General features: G+C 46.4%; 1 protein-coding gene across 10 annotated transcripts in view; it reads left to right on the top strand.

Annotated features, from left to right (window-relative positions):
* The window catches only part of KDM2B (lysine demethylase 2B), a 154,578-nt gene that overhangs the window by 33,613 nt on the left and 106,103 nt on the right, over positions 1-14,862 (top strand). The window lies entirely within an intron of this gene.

Genomic DNA, 14,862 nt, shown 5'->3' with positions numbered 1-14,862 from the left:
TGTGAGCTGCAACCGTCTCATTCCGGAGAACAGGTCAGATTGCAAAGTCGTAAGAAGCTGTGTGAGAGGGTGTTGGCCAGTGCACAGTTTTATGAGGGCTGATTTGGACCCTAGCCTCCATCACAACACAATCTTAGATTTCTCCTTTGCATTGTTTGGGGCTTGCTGGGTAAACACTGGGTGCTTTGTGACCCCTGAAAGACTTTCAGACTTTGGAGGGGAGGGATCCTGCTTCCTGCTTCCTCAGGGTTCTAGACAGGTCTAGGGTGGGGTTTGCCACTGAGTACCCAGCATATGCTTATTAACTCCCCGAGCACCTGCCGAGTGTGCTCTGCAGAGTGATCACTTAGTGCTCCAGACTCCTGACCTGGCATTTCAGATGTTACAGGACGTCCTTCAATAAATCCGTTCTTTCCAGAAGTGTTTCTCAAGTAGCTCCTTCATGGCAGGCAAGTTCAGAGCTGTGAACATGACAGACAAGATCCCTGTCCTCTTGGTTGGAGCGATAGGCAACAGACAAGTAAATAGTTTTTAAAAATCGATACCTTTTTGGAAGATGATAAGGCCTATGAAGAAACAAGGCAGGGTAATGGGCTGTGTCTTAGATGGGCTGGTCAGAGAGGGCCTGGGGTGTGTGTGTGTGTGTTTGTATGTGTGTGTGTGTGTGTGTGTGTGTGTGTGTGTGTGTACATATGGACAGAAGCCTGACTGATGAGAAGCCAGCTGTGGGAAAGAACATTTCAGATTGAGGGATAGGCCAGGTCAAAGGCCAGGAGGTGGGGGACGAGTGGAGTGAGTAAGGGGGAAAAGAGAAAAGGGGAGAGGTCACAGGGCCAGAGCCATGTAGGGCATTACAGGCCCTGGTGGGGAGTTTGGGTTTGGCTCCCAGTGTGGTGGGAAGCCCTGGGGAGTTTTAAAGTGGAGTGAAGGGGGTAGACATGCAATCTGATCACTCTCTTTGGGAGAGGTTTAAAAACACTTTTTTAATTGACATAAAATTCATAGGCCGTAAAATTCACTATTTAACCACTTTGGAGTGTACAACTCAGTGCTTTTAGTACGTTCACAAGGTTGTGCAGCCATCGCCACGATATGATTTCAGAATCCTGTCACCTCTAAAGTCAGCCCTGTACCTCCCAGTTCTCTGCTTTCAACTCCCAACAACCAGGGATGTGCTTTTTGCCTCCGTGGGTTTGTCTGTTCTGGACATTTCGTGGAAGTGGAATCATATAATATGTGGCCTTTTGTGATTGGCTTCTTTCACTTAGCATCGTGTGTTTGAGGTTCATCCATGTTGTAGCAGGTGTCAGTGCTTCATTCCTTTTTTTTTTTTTTATTTATTTTTGAGAGAGAGAGAGGGAGAGAGAATGAATGGGGGAGGGGCAGACACAGGGGGACAGAGGATCTGAAGTGGGCTCTCTGCTGTCAGCACAGCAGACATGGGGCTCCAACCCACAAACCCACAAACCTGGAGATCATGATCTAAGCTGAACTTGGACACTTAACTGACTGAGCCACCCAGGCGCCCCAGTGCTTGGTTCCTTTTTATGGCTGAATATGATTCCAGTGGACGTGTGTGCATAGACCACATTTTGTTTATCCATTCATCAGTTGCTGGACATTTTGCTTGTTTCTCTCTCTGTTATAGATAATGCTGCCATGAATATTTGTGTACAAGTTTTTGTGTGGACACATGTTTTCATTTCTCTTGGGTCTACACCTAGTTAATTGGGTCATATGTTAACTTTATTTAACCCGAGGAACTGCCAGACTTTTTCAAAGCAGCTGCACCACTTTACATTCCCATTAGGAATGCAGGAGGGCTCCAATTTCTCCACATCCTCGCCAAACCTTGTTATTGCCTGTCCTTTTTTTTTTTTCTGTTTTAATCTTTTTTTTTTTTTTAAGTTTAAGTAGGCTCTATGCCCAACATGGAGCCCAAAATGGGGCTCAAACTCAAGACTCTGAGATCGAGACCTGAGCTGAGCTTAAGAATCGAACATTTGGGGCACATGAGTGGCTCAAGTTGTTTAAGTGTCCGACTTGAGCTCGGGTCATGATTTTATGGTTCGTGGGTTCCCACATTGGCCTGCTTCAGTTTCTGTGTCTCCCTCTCTCTCTGCCCCTCTCCTGCTCATACTCCGTTTCTCTCGGTGTCTCAAAAATAAACAAACATTAAAAAAAAAAAAAAAGAGTCGGATGCTTAATAGACTGAGCAACCCAGGCATCCCTGCCTGTCTTTTTTTTTTTTTTTTTTTAAATGTTCATTCATTTTTGAGAGACAGAGCGGAGGCAGGGGTGGGGCAGAGAGAGAGAGAGAGGGAGACACAGAATCCAAAGCAGACTCCAGGCTCTGAGCAGTCAGCATAGAGCCTGACGTGGGGCTTGAACCCACAAACTGCGAGATCATGACCTGAGCCGGAGTTGGACGCTTAACCAACTGAGCCACCCAGGCACCCTAGGACATAATTTTTTTTAAAGCTGGATTCTAGAAATGCTGAAGGAAGTAAACATCACAGCAGAAGCAGCAGACTTTCTGACCCTGTGTGGAAGATGGCATGATGGACCCCCAAAATTAAGTCTTGGCACATACGACTCATTCTGGAGCAGCAACCCCACCCTACCCTTTGCTGCTGGACAACCTTAGTTTGAGGCCCACCTCTGCCAGTTGACTGATTTGGGGCATGCTGCTTAATCTACCTAAGCCTCTGTTCCCTTATCTGCAAAATAGGTCTAGTAGCAGAATCTGCCTCAGTGGAGGATTCTAGAAGAGAATGAATGAATGCTTGGCATTTTGTTGGCAGACGAGTGCTTGATGAATGGTCCCTGTTATTATTTATCATAAAGGAAGGCCATGGATGTGATAAAATTCTCTTTTTTATTTTATTTTATTTTTTGAGAGAGAGAGAGAGAGCAGAGGAGGGGCAGAGAGAGAGGGAGAGCAAGAATCCTAAGTAGGCTCCACACTGTCAGCACAGAGCCCGATGTGGGCTCTAACTCATGAACCATGAGATCATGACCTGAGCCAAAATCAAGAGTTGGATGCTTAACTGAATGAGCCACCTAGGAGCCCCGATAAAATTCTCTTTATGAGCAAGGATGAAAGCTAGATTCTCAAGTCTGAGGTTCAGGCGACATCAGAGTCTTAGTAATGTTGCTCTTGGCCCTTTTGAGGAACTTAAAAGCCCTTTGCAGTTTTATTTTGCTCTAGTCATTTCCAGGCTTCTACTGCTTTCTTTGCACCTCATTTGTCTGGTTGTTGAAGCAAGAGGACTCAATTAGATGGTCCTCATGTCCTTGCCAGCTCTCGAAAAGTCTGGGATGGCAAAGAAGGCAGGAATAGTGATACCTACACCCTATCTCTCTTGGCATTTCTGTGATGATCAAATGGATCGATGGGTATTGAAGTGCTTTGTGAAGATACAGTGTGTTCCATGCAGTTAGCATGGGGTATTATGCCCATTTTAATCTCTGAGAGTGCACGCAGGCTTCTGGGGAGCAGCAAAAGGGCACATACTTCACAGTGACATAAATGGCAAATGTAACTCAAGCTGGCCTAAGCAAAACAGAATTCACTGGCTTACATAATAGGTTTAGAGTGTGACCTTCAGGCACGTCTACATCTAGGTGTTCCAAGAAGATCTTGAGAGGTTGACTCTTATTTTTCCTTTCTGCTTCCCTCTTTGGCTTCCTCTTTCTGCTTCATTCTTGGGCAAAGCTTCTCCCCATGTGGTGGCAAAGATGGTGAGCCAGCAGCTCCGGCTTTATCCTGCCAGTTCAGGTTCTCCTTCCTGACCCGCCAGTCGTTCCATCAAATGTCTCTGGATTGGCTCTGATGGCTTTAGCAGCACCCCATCCCTGGAACTGGTGGCTGGGGTCAGCTGCAGCACAAGCAAGTGATCTGGGAGTGGGGAAGGGGTGATTATCCAGGGTTGCTGGGCGACATTAACATGTCCCAAACGTAAATAGGAGTTCTGCCTTGGAAGGTAGGGTATGGGGAAGGCTGCGCCAACCCTGTCAGTGTGGGATCTCACCCTCTGTCTTCTAGACTCTTGCCCCCTCCCCAGGCCTCGTACCTTGGGAGGCAACTGTTCTAGAAGGGGCCAGCTATTGAGGCACCGGTTGCAGCCACAGATTCTTCTCTAATGCCGTAAATCAGGCTTTGATCTATCAGCCCCATTTATATGCCTTCTGGGAATTCAGATACCTGGTCTCCATTCCTAACTCCTCGCCTTTAAAAACAAAAAAGTCACTTTGCATTTTTAGGACACAGTACACTTTAAAAAAAAAAAGGCTTTTTATTGAAGTATAATGTACATATAGAAAAGTGCACGTATGATAACCATACATCTTGATTAATTTTGACAAATTGAACGTACTATGGTCACTGGCACTCCAACGTTTATTTATTTTCGGGACAGAGAGAGACAGAGCATGAACGGGGGAGGGGCAGAGAGAGAGGGAGACACAGAATCGGAAACAGGCTCCAGGCTCTGAGCCATCCGCCCAGAGCCCGACGCGGGGCTCGAACTCACGGACCGCGAGATCGTGACCTGGCTGAAGTCGGACGCTTAACCGACTGCGCCCCCCAGGCGCCCCCTGGTCACTGGCACTCCAGAATCAACCCCTGTGTCCCTATCCAGTCACTGCCCTCCATTGTCATCCTGACTTCTAGCAGCGTGGATGAATTTCGCCTGTGTTCATCATACTTTATGACAGTGGAATCAGGCAGGCGTCCACTTTTACTTTCAACTTCTTTTGCTCAGCTTGGTGTTTATAAGACTTGGGGCGCCTGGGTGGGGCAGTGGTTAAGCGTCCGACTTCAGCCAGGTCACGATCTCGCGGTCCGTGAGTTCGAGCCCCGCGTCAGGCTCTGGGCTGATGGCTCGGAGCCTGGAGCCTGTTTCCGATTCTGTGTCTCCCTCTCTCTCTGCCCCTCCCCCGTTCATGCTCTGTCTCTCTCTGTCCCAAAAATAAATAAAAAACGTTGAAAAAAAAAAAAAAAGACTCATCGAGGGGCGCCTGGGTGGCGCAGTCGGTTAAGCATCCGACTTCAGCCAGGTCACGATCTCGCGGTCCGTGAGTTCGAGCCCCGCGTCGGGCTCTGGGCGGATGGCTCAGAGCCTGGAGCCTGTTTCCGATTCTGTGTCTCCCTCTCTCTCTGCCCCTCCCCCGTTCATGCGCTGTCTCTCTCTGTCCCAAAAATAAATAAAAACGTTGAGAAAAAAGAAAAAAAAAAAAAGACTCATCGATACTGTTGTGTATAGTTGTAGGTGGTTTATTTTCATTGCCGTAGTTTTCTGTTGTGTGACTATTTCCCTATGTATGTATTCATCCTATTATTATTATTGTTGTTTATTTTTTGTAAGTAGGCTTCACGCCCAGCACAGAGCCCAATGCGGGGCTTGAACTCATGACTCTGAGTTCATGACCTGAGTTGAGATCCAGAGTCAGATGCTTCACTCACTGAGCCACTCAGCTGCCTCTATTCATTCTCTTATCAGTGGGCACTCTGATAGCTGCCAGTTTAAGGCTGCTGTGAACACCCCAGGACATGACTTTTGGTGAACAGATGGGTGCATTTCAGTTGGGCATATACCTAAGAGTGGAACTGTTTGGGTCACAGGGTATGAGCATGTGTTTAGTTTTAGTAGACACTGTCAGTAACCATCCACAGGGCTTGGTCTGCTTCTCATTGCTCTGCATCCTCACCAAGAGTTCATGTTTCCATCCTTTTTTTTTTTTTTTTTTTTTAAAGTAGGCTCCACACCCATCACGGAGTCCAATTCGGGACTTGTACTCACGACCCTGAGATCAAGACCTACCTGAAATCAAGAGTCAGACAGTTAACCAACTGAGCAACCTAGGCTCCCCTTTCCATCCTTTTCATTTTTTTTTTTTTTTTTTTTGAGAGACAGAGAGCGCAAGTGAGCAAGGAGAAGAGAGAAAGAGAGAGAGAGAGTCCCACGAGGGGAGAGAGCAAGAAAGAGAAGCAGGGCTCACCCTGGGCTTGTGTTTTACCCGAAGCAGGGCTCCAGCTTACCCGATGTGGGACTTGAACTCACGAACTGTGAGATCATGACCTGAGCCGAAGTCACATGCTTAAGGACTGAGCCACCCAGGTGCCCCATCCTTTTAATTTTAGTCACACTTCTGTGCTGGAGGGAGTATAGTTTTATCACATGGTGGTTTTAGTTTGTATTTCTTTAATAACTAATGAAATTGCACTCTGTTTCATATGTTTATGTGAGCTGTCTGATCAAGTCTTTTCTCCATTATTTTGAAGGGTTGTCTCTTGTTGATTGTAAGAAGTATTAGTTTGCAAGGGCCGCCATGACGAAGTACCATAGACTGGATGATTTAAATAACAGAACATTTTTTTTAAGTTTTTAGATGTTTATTTACTTATTTTGAGAGAGAGAGAGAGAGGGAGCAAGCATGAACAGGGGAGGGGCAGAGAGGGAGGGAGAGCTAGAATCCCCAGCAGGCTCTGTGCTGTCAACACAGAGCCCAACACAGGGCTCAAACCATGAGCTGTGAGATTGTGACTTGAGCCAAGATTAAGAGTCTCACGCTTAGCTGACTGAGCCATCCAGGCACCCTGCAGAAATTTATTTTCTCACAATTACGGAGCTAGAAGTCCAAGATGGAAGTGTTTGTTGTGGGGCTGGTTTCTCTGAAGACCTCTCTCCTTGGTTTGTAGATGACTGTCTTCTCCCTGTGTCTTCATATGGTCTTCCTTCTGTTTCTGTGACCTAATCTCTTTTTATATCAGTCTTGGGGCGCCTGGGGGGCTCAGTTGGTTAAGCATCTGATTCTTGATTTCAGCTCAGGTCATGATCTCAACAGTTCATGAGATCGATCCCTACATTGGGCTGTGCGCTGACAGCACAGAGCCTTCTTGGGATTCTCTCTCTCCATCTTTCTCTGCCCCTCCCTCACTCATGTGCAGGCTCTCTCTCTCTCAAAATAAATAAGTAAGCTCAAAAAAAGGGGGACATCAGTCTTGTTGAATTAGGGCCCACCCTAAAGGTCTTATTTTAACTTAATTACCTCTATAAAGACTGTTCTCAAACATGATTACATTTTGAGATCCTGGGGGTTAGGAGCTCAACACATAAATGTTAGGGGACACAATTCAGCCCACAACATAAAGTTTCTTGATCTATTCTGGATATGATTATACATTCCAAAATCTCTTACTTTGTGGATTGTGTTGCCTTTTCACACCCCTAAAGGTGTCTTTGAATGAACAGACAGACATTCTTTATTTTAACATAGACCGTTTAGCGCTTCTTGGTCTATTACTTATTTTGTGTTTTGTTTCAGAAATATTTGCATACTGCAGGGTTGGAAGATCTTCATGTGTTTTTCTCAAAAAAAAGCTTTATCGTTCAGACTTTCACATTTAGGTCTGTAGTTTATGTGGAATTGATTCTTGTGTTTGGTGCACAATAAGGGTCACGATCCCTTTTCTCCTGCGTGTATATCCAGTTAATCCAGTACCGTGATTGAAAAAGCATCCTCTCCCCACGGCAATGAAGTATTGTCTTTGTCGTAAATCAGGTGACTACTTTTGCATGCGTCTGTTTCTGGATGCTCCAGTGTGTCCCCTGAGCAGCTCCCCGCATCCTGCAAATAACGGGCTCTATCCCAGATAATCCATTTAAGAAGAATGGGATATTTTCACATATGTGGGTTGGGAGTTGGGGGGATAGGGAGACTGGGAAGGAATTCTAGTTGCCTCTGAAGATGCTTTAAACTTTCTGAGAAAACATATCCATAAAGTGCTGGGTCCCCACTCACTCTCTACCAATTGTGTCGCTGATTGTGTCCTGCATATTATCTTACTGTATTTCTCTCTAAAGAGGATATCCTAGCTCACTGATGTTTTCTTTGACCCCTTTTCTTGAAAAATATTCATGACAAATCACCTCATTCAGTATTTATTTATCCAATTATAGAAATAATCTCCTGTCTTTTACTGTCTGTTTACCAAATGACCTCATTTTGTCCTCACCAATAATCATATAAATTGTTACCGTTCACTCTCCCGATGGGGATCCGAGGCTCAGGGGGGAACAACCCACATGGCCCGTGGATGGGCGATCTACATGGGACCTGAACTCAGCTCTGGGTGCTTCTCACACTTTTGCTTCATGACTTTCTCCTCCATTCATTCTTCCTTCGTAGTGTTACTGGTGTCTGCATTGTGTCTGGTGAAGGAGACTCACCAGACTTGGATGTGCCCTTGACAGGTTGTGCTTAGTAAATTCTCACACTTTAGAAATCAAAGATAGCTGGGGCGCCTGGGTGGCTCAGTCGGTTGAGCATCCAACTTCAGCTCAGGTCATGATCTTGAGGTTTGTGAGTTCAAGCTCCGCGTTGGGCTCTCTGCTGTCAGAGCGGAACGTAGAGCCTGCTTTGGATCCTCTGTCCCTCCCTCTCTCTGCCCCTTTCCCACTTTGCTCTCTGAAAAATGAATAAATACTAAAAAAAAAAAAAAAAAAAAAAAAAAAAAGTCAAAGATAGCTGACTTGCCTCCAGACTTTTCTTTTCTTTTTTTTTTTTAAGTTGGTTTAAAATCATAGACACTTTACATTTGAAACTCTAGAAGAGTTTGTTTTTGTTTTTGTTTTTGTTTTAATGTTTATTTTTGAGAGAGAGAGAGAGAGAGAGAGAGATCATGACCTGAGCCGAAGTCAGACGCTTCACCGACTGAACCACCCAGGTGCCCCTCTGGAAGAGCTCTTAGAATTCCTCTAGTCTTGCTTTCCCCTTACACAGGTGGGAAAAACTGAGGCCTGGAGACAAGTGACTTGCAAGTTGCCCAGACAGCAGATGGCATATCAGATTCAAACATGGGTTTGAATTTCAGTGATTGGGAGAAGATGATGCTTGTAATGGAAACCCAGAGGAAAAGTAGACTTGTGCAGGGGGTGTGGATGGGCTCAGTTCTGGCCACATTGAATGGAGCTCAGGAGAGAAATTCAGGGTGGACAGATGGCACGGGAGGCATCCACCTGGCAGAACAGATAGAAACTCAAGCAGAGGAAGGTGCATGAAGTCAGGAAGGCTGAGACTCCTGAGTGCCAAGGAAGGAGAGTTTCAGAGGAGTTCGGTTATAGTTCTTTTTTTTTCCTTTTTTCTTTTTTGTTTTTTTGTTAAATAAGTTTTAAAAATTAATTTATTTTTTTAATTTTAATTTTATTTTTAAAATGTTTATTTTTGGGAGAGTGCAAGCAGGAGAGGGGCAGGGAGAGGAGGACAGAGGATTTTGAAGTGGGCTCTATGCTCGCAGGCTGACAGCAGTGAGCCCCATGTGGGGCTCAAACTCATGAACCTCAAGATCATAACTTGAGCCAAAGTCAGACACTCAACCAACTGAGCCACCCAGGTGCCCCTATTTCTTTCTTTCTTTTCTTTAATGTTTATTTATTTTTGAGAAAGAGAGACAGAGTGTGAGCTGGGGAGGGGCAGAGAGAGAGGGAGACACAGAATCCGAAGCAGGCTCCAGGCTCTGAGCTGTCAGCACAGAGCCCGACATGGGGCTCAAACTCAAGAACTGTGAGCTCATGACCTGAGCCAGAGTCAGATGCTTAACTGACTGAGCCACCCAGGCACCCCTTTTTTTCTTTAAGACGAGCCCCAGCTCACTGGTTTGTCCTATTTCCCTTTCCTTGGAATGCCAGTGTTCTGAAATCAAAATCTTGACTGTACCTGGGCCTTGGGGAGCTAAACTTGCTTCTGCCCACTGTTTACCTAATAGAAATCACTCCCCTGTGGGTAGCTCCTTAGACTGGAACTACTCGCATTAGCTGTTGCTTCCTGAGATCTTAGAAGCCAGGAACCTCTGCTGTATTTTTTCGTCTGATCCACATAAAACTGTATTTGCCACTATCCCCATTCCATAGATGTCAAATTGAGGCTCAGAGTGATTTGTCCGTAAATAGCTAGTGTGTGGAGTTGCTGATTTGTGCCCATATCCATTTGACTAAGGAGCTGTTCTCTTAACTTCTGCACAGTACTGTGGCTGGCTCTTGGTGTCCCATAATCCAGAGCTCTGTAGTATTTTTGGCTTGAGTGTCTGTTTGGATTTTCTTGGCTGATTGGGTTTCACCCTGATTTGTTAGCCTGGGTTTGTATCTTCTTCCGTTTTTTTTTTTTTTTTTTTAAGTTTATTTATTTTTGAGAGTGTGCACAGAGAGAGGGGACAGAGGATCCCAAGCAGGCTCTGTGCTGGCAGCGGTGAGCCCGACATGGGGCTCCAACTCATGAACTGTGAGATCATGACCTGAGCCGAAGTCAGACGCTCAACCAGCCGAGCCACCCAGGTGCCCCTGGTTTGTATCTTACGCTCATCTGTCTGTGAGGGTCGGGATCTTGCACCCGGGGCACAGAGGACATTCTGGTATTGGATCTGTGCTGGAGATAATTTTATTTATTTATCTTTTTTTTTTTATAAAATTTTTTAATAATGTTTTTATTTATTTTTGAGACAGAGAGAGACAGAGCATGAATGGGGGAGGGTCAGAGAGAGAGGGAGACACAGAATCTGAAACAGGCTCCAGGCTCTGAGCTGTCAGCCCAGAGCCCAACGCGGGGCTCGAACTCACGGACCGCGATATCATGACCTGAGCCGAAGTCGGCTGCTTAACCGACTGAGCCACCCAGGCGCCCCTGGAGATAATTTTTAAAGGTGCAGAGGTGAGGAGCCAGAAGATATCAGTGCTTAGGGAGAACTTAAGGACCTTTGTAAGCACCTTATTTCACAGTGAAGACACTGAAGCCTAGACCCTACAATAGATCTGTCCCAGGTGGTGCAGATAGTGTCTGCTCTGGGCCCTCCCCTTTCCCTCATACCTTCAGTTTGGGAGAGTGTCCTCAAAAGGACTCCTGCCTTTAAGTTTACAAAGTGCTTTCAGTAATCGTGTCAGAAGGTCCTATTCTCTTCACTTTACAGATGAAGAAACAGAGACCCAGAGAACTTCAGGGATATACATACCAAAGGCTTCACCGCTAGGAAAGAGTGAGATTTGAACTGTGGCCAGTGCTTTTGCTAATAAACACTACCTCTGTGAAATGGATGAGGAGACACTTTCAAGGAGCAGAATAAAAAACCATTTGAGAAACTTGAGGAAGATAGAGAGGGTTCCAGAACGACGATGGAGGACAGTTGTGGGCACTCTCAGGAGGAGTTTGGGGTCAGTGCCTGTGTATACTTTATATTAGTGTTCAAGGTGACTTTCAGCAGCCTCTTCCCAGCTCTGAGCCCGTGGCTCTTGGAGCTGACTGATGGGGCCTTCAAAGCAAGGGCCATGGGGCTACGGATTAATTTCTGCAGCTGGAATTTGTTGGATGTGTGTGTAGCCTGTGAGCCCAGAGAACCAATGAGAATGGGGGGGCGGGGAGTAGAGAGAATAGGAGGGGGGTTGAGCTGCTGGCCTACTTAGGGACGCCAGACACTGCTCAACGTGGAAAATTTTCCCTGTAACCCGTTGACTTCAGAAGCCGGAGAGTTCCATTGCTCTGGGTCCCTTGCAGGATCCAAAGGGCAGCTTGTCCCTGTCACCTGCTCCAGAGGTGGCTGCTCCCAACGCTTGGAGGGCCACATTCCATTGTTAGCACTGATCTGTCCCTTCTTCTGTCCCTTGGGGGCACACGTCTCTTCCCCCGGTACTGAGCTTCCTGCTCAGAGACCTGGCATTTACAGCCAGCTCTCCTTTGCCATCAGCAGCAGACCAGACTGGGAACCTGAGAAGATGGAGGGCTGATTCTTAATCTCCCAGCTCAGACTGAAGAGGACAGGCAGGCCTCACAGGCCCCAGTGTCCCCAGTGACCCCTGGGGCAAGCCTGTGGGTCTCGTCCCCCCCATGCTTCTCTCCGGTTCATGTTTAAGGGATCTGATCTATTTAAGAAGTAGGCTAAAAATCAGTGTGTCGGTCCTAGAAGAGGACCTGAAAAGACCTAACCCAGTGGTTTTCAAAGGGAAATCCCCAGAATCTGGGTCTGAGTTCTCAGCGCACCCCCCCCCCCTTCCTGCTTTAACCTGAGCTGCTTGTTTTTATTTATGCCTTTGGCTCTTGTCAGAGCTTCTGTTTGAAGAAGGAGTTCTATGGCGGTAAAAACAGAAGTGTAAAGGTCATTCTTCCTGCCTTTGCACATGAGGCAACTGAGGCCTGGAGCAGGGTCAGTTAGGGTTGCTGGGACTGGAACTCAGCCCAGGGCTCTTGACACTGTTCCAGGTGCCCTGGAGGCATCTACCGCTCTTTGCGTGGCCTCCTGTGGGAGGAGCCAACAAACCAGGCACCCTTGCCTCCAGTGTGGTTCTTCATGTGAGAATAAAAGAGCCTGTTACGGGGCTGTGTCTTCAGGGTTAAAATCGCGGGGCCTAAGAAGACCACATATGAGGCAGGGGCATGAGCTCCCTTTCCCCCATCTGTCTGATTGGGACACCTCCTCATTTCCTATTCAAAACATCAGGACCCAGACCAGCTCTGTGGCTAGTGGCTAAGTGCATTGTACACCCTACCATGTGCCAGACATTGTGTTAGGTTCTCTTACATCAACGGGCCCCTTTTACAAATGTACACCCTTCCAATTCTAGAAAGGGTAAATGAGTCCCCTGAAACCACAGAGCTAGGAATAGAGCTGGGATTTGCTGGAGAGAATTTAAAAAAGTAATGAGGAGAGGGGTGCCTGTGTGGCTCAGTCAGTTAAGTGTCAGACTCTTGATTTCAGCTCAGGTCATGATCTCATGGTTCATGAGTTTGAGCCCCACCTCAGGCTTCGTGCTCACAGGGCAGAGCCTGCTTGGGATTCTCTCTCTCTCCCTCTTTTTCCATCTCTCCCCTGCTCTCTCTCCCTCTCAAAATAAGTAAATAAGCTTTGAAAAATAAAATAAATAAAACCTTAGTCATAATAGCATTATCACACCTAATCTTTTAAAAACAACAATTCCTGGGATGCCTGGGTGGCTCAGTTAGTTAAGTGTCCGACTTTGGCTCAGGTCATGATCTCGCAGTTGGTGAGTTCAAGCCCCGTGTCGGGCTCTGTGCTGACAGTTTGGAGCCTGGAACCTGCTCTGGATTCTGTGTCTCCCTCTCTCTCTGTCCCTCCCCCACTCACACTCTGTCTCTCTCTCTCTCAAGAAATAAACATTAAAAAAATAAATAAATAAATAAAAATAAAAAAATAAAAACAATAATTCCTTAAAATGAGTAAATATCAGAGGTACCTGGCTGGCCCAGTCAGTAGAGTGTGCACCTTTTGATCTTGGGGTGTGAGTTCAAGCCCCACATTGGGCATAGAGCTTACTTAAAAAAATAAAATAATTAATTTAAAAAATAAATAAAATATGTAAATATCTATATTTATTGTTCAAACTCCCAGTTTCATGTTACCCTATGTATCACTTCTTTGTTTGGTTTTGTTTTGTTTTGCCAGTTCTATGAGTCAAAAGGTAAATAATGTCCTTATATTGTGATTGGTTGTGATGCCTTTTAAATCTCTTATTTATAATCTCTAGGCCCTCCTACCATCTCACACCAGTCTGAAGAAGTTGGATTGTTTGACCTGTAGAGTTTTCATGGTCTGGATTTTGCCAACGGCATACCCTTGGAGTAGCTTGTGTTCTTTCTTGTGTAGTTTCCGTAAATTGGCAGTTGGATGTAGACTCCTGATCAGGTTCAGGTTCATTTCTGTCTCTCCGCACAGAAATGTACTCATTCATTCATTCATTCATTCATTCATATTTTCTGGCAACACTGCTTCACAGATGATGTTCTGTTCTTCCATCAGGAGGCACATAATGTCAGGTCATCTCTCTCTGTCTCTCTCTCTGTCTGATGTTGGCAGGCATTGATGTTTGATGTCTAGCTTCATTATCGTGTTGGGGCTACAAGGTTGGTGACGGTCTAGTTTGATCATCCTTTGTCATTTGTTGACTGGAAGACACTTGGAGAGACACTTCCCCTATTCTGCTGTTTGTTTCAGCCTAGCCCTTATCTTAGACTCAAGCCCATGGTCACTTCTCCCCACCTCTTTCTGCCTCCCTTGAAAGTGTGCTATCATTTCTGCACTTCTCCCTACCCTCTGGGGGCCGGAACCCAGCAGAGTTGAATTTTCTAGGTCTTCGCGTTTCCCTGGGGGTTTATGTTTATGGAGCCCAGGCACCTAAAAGAACTGACTTCCCTCCTCCCTTTCTTCCTGCTTCAAGCCCTCCCACAGACTGTGGTTTCCAGGACACCTGGGGAGCTGGATGGAGCTCCCCTGCACACCAAGGAAACTATTCTTAGAACCAGTGTCTCGACCTTCCGCTCCAGACCCAGTCACTCAGCCTCTCACACCCTCGGGCCTCTTTCCTGCATACCCTTACTCCCCCGTCAGCCCCAGCTGCTCCTCACTGCTCCCATCCCTCCAGGTCCTGACTTCCCTTTTCATCAGAGGGTGGGGGCCGGCTGAGGTGGGGTCAGCTGGGGCCTGCACCTGGCTAAGAGCAGAGGGAAGTGAGGATGCGTTGAGAGCCCTGGGGATTGTGATGAGGGTGATGGGAGCCTGGTGTGTGTTCAAAAAAGAAAAAACGGGCCTCTCCCACCCACATCCTTCTGTGTTCAGGGACAGTTGTCGCACTGGTGGGGCTCCTGGTTGCTCACGATTTCCAGATGTTTTTCAGGTTGGGGGGCTTCATCTCTAGCGTGGAGAGGGTTACACATACCCACCTTGAGGCACCCCCAGGCCATTTCTCAGTTTGACTGTTACTTACATGTGAGATCATATGTCATATGCTGGGCAGAACATATAACTAGAAAACACCAACATTATTTGTTCATTCCACAAGTATTTTTACTGAGTTCTTGTTA

Source organism: Herpailurus yagouaroundi, unplaced genomic scaffold, assembly GCF_014898765.1.
Source record: "Herpailurus yagouaroundi ecotype Mexico unplaced genomic scaffold, PumYag 191, whole genome shotgun sequence".
Lineage (NCBI taxonomy): Eukaryota > Metazoa > Chordata > Mammalia > Carnivora > Felidae > Herpailurus > Herpailurus yagouaroundi.
This window is presented reverse-complemented; position numbering and strand designations above follow the sequence as displayed.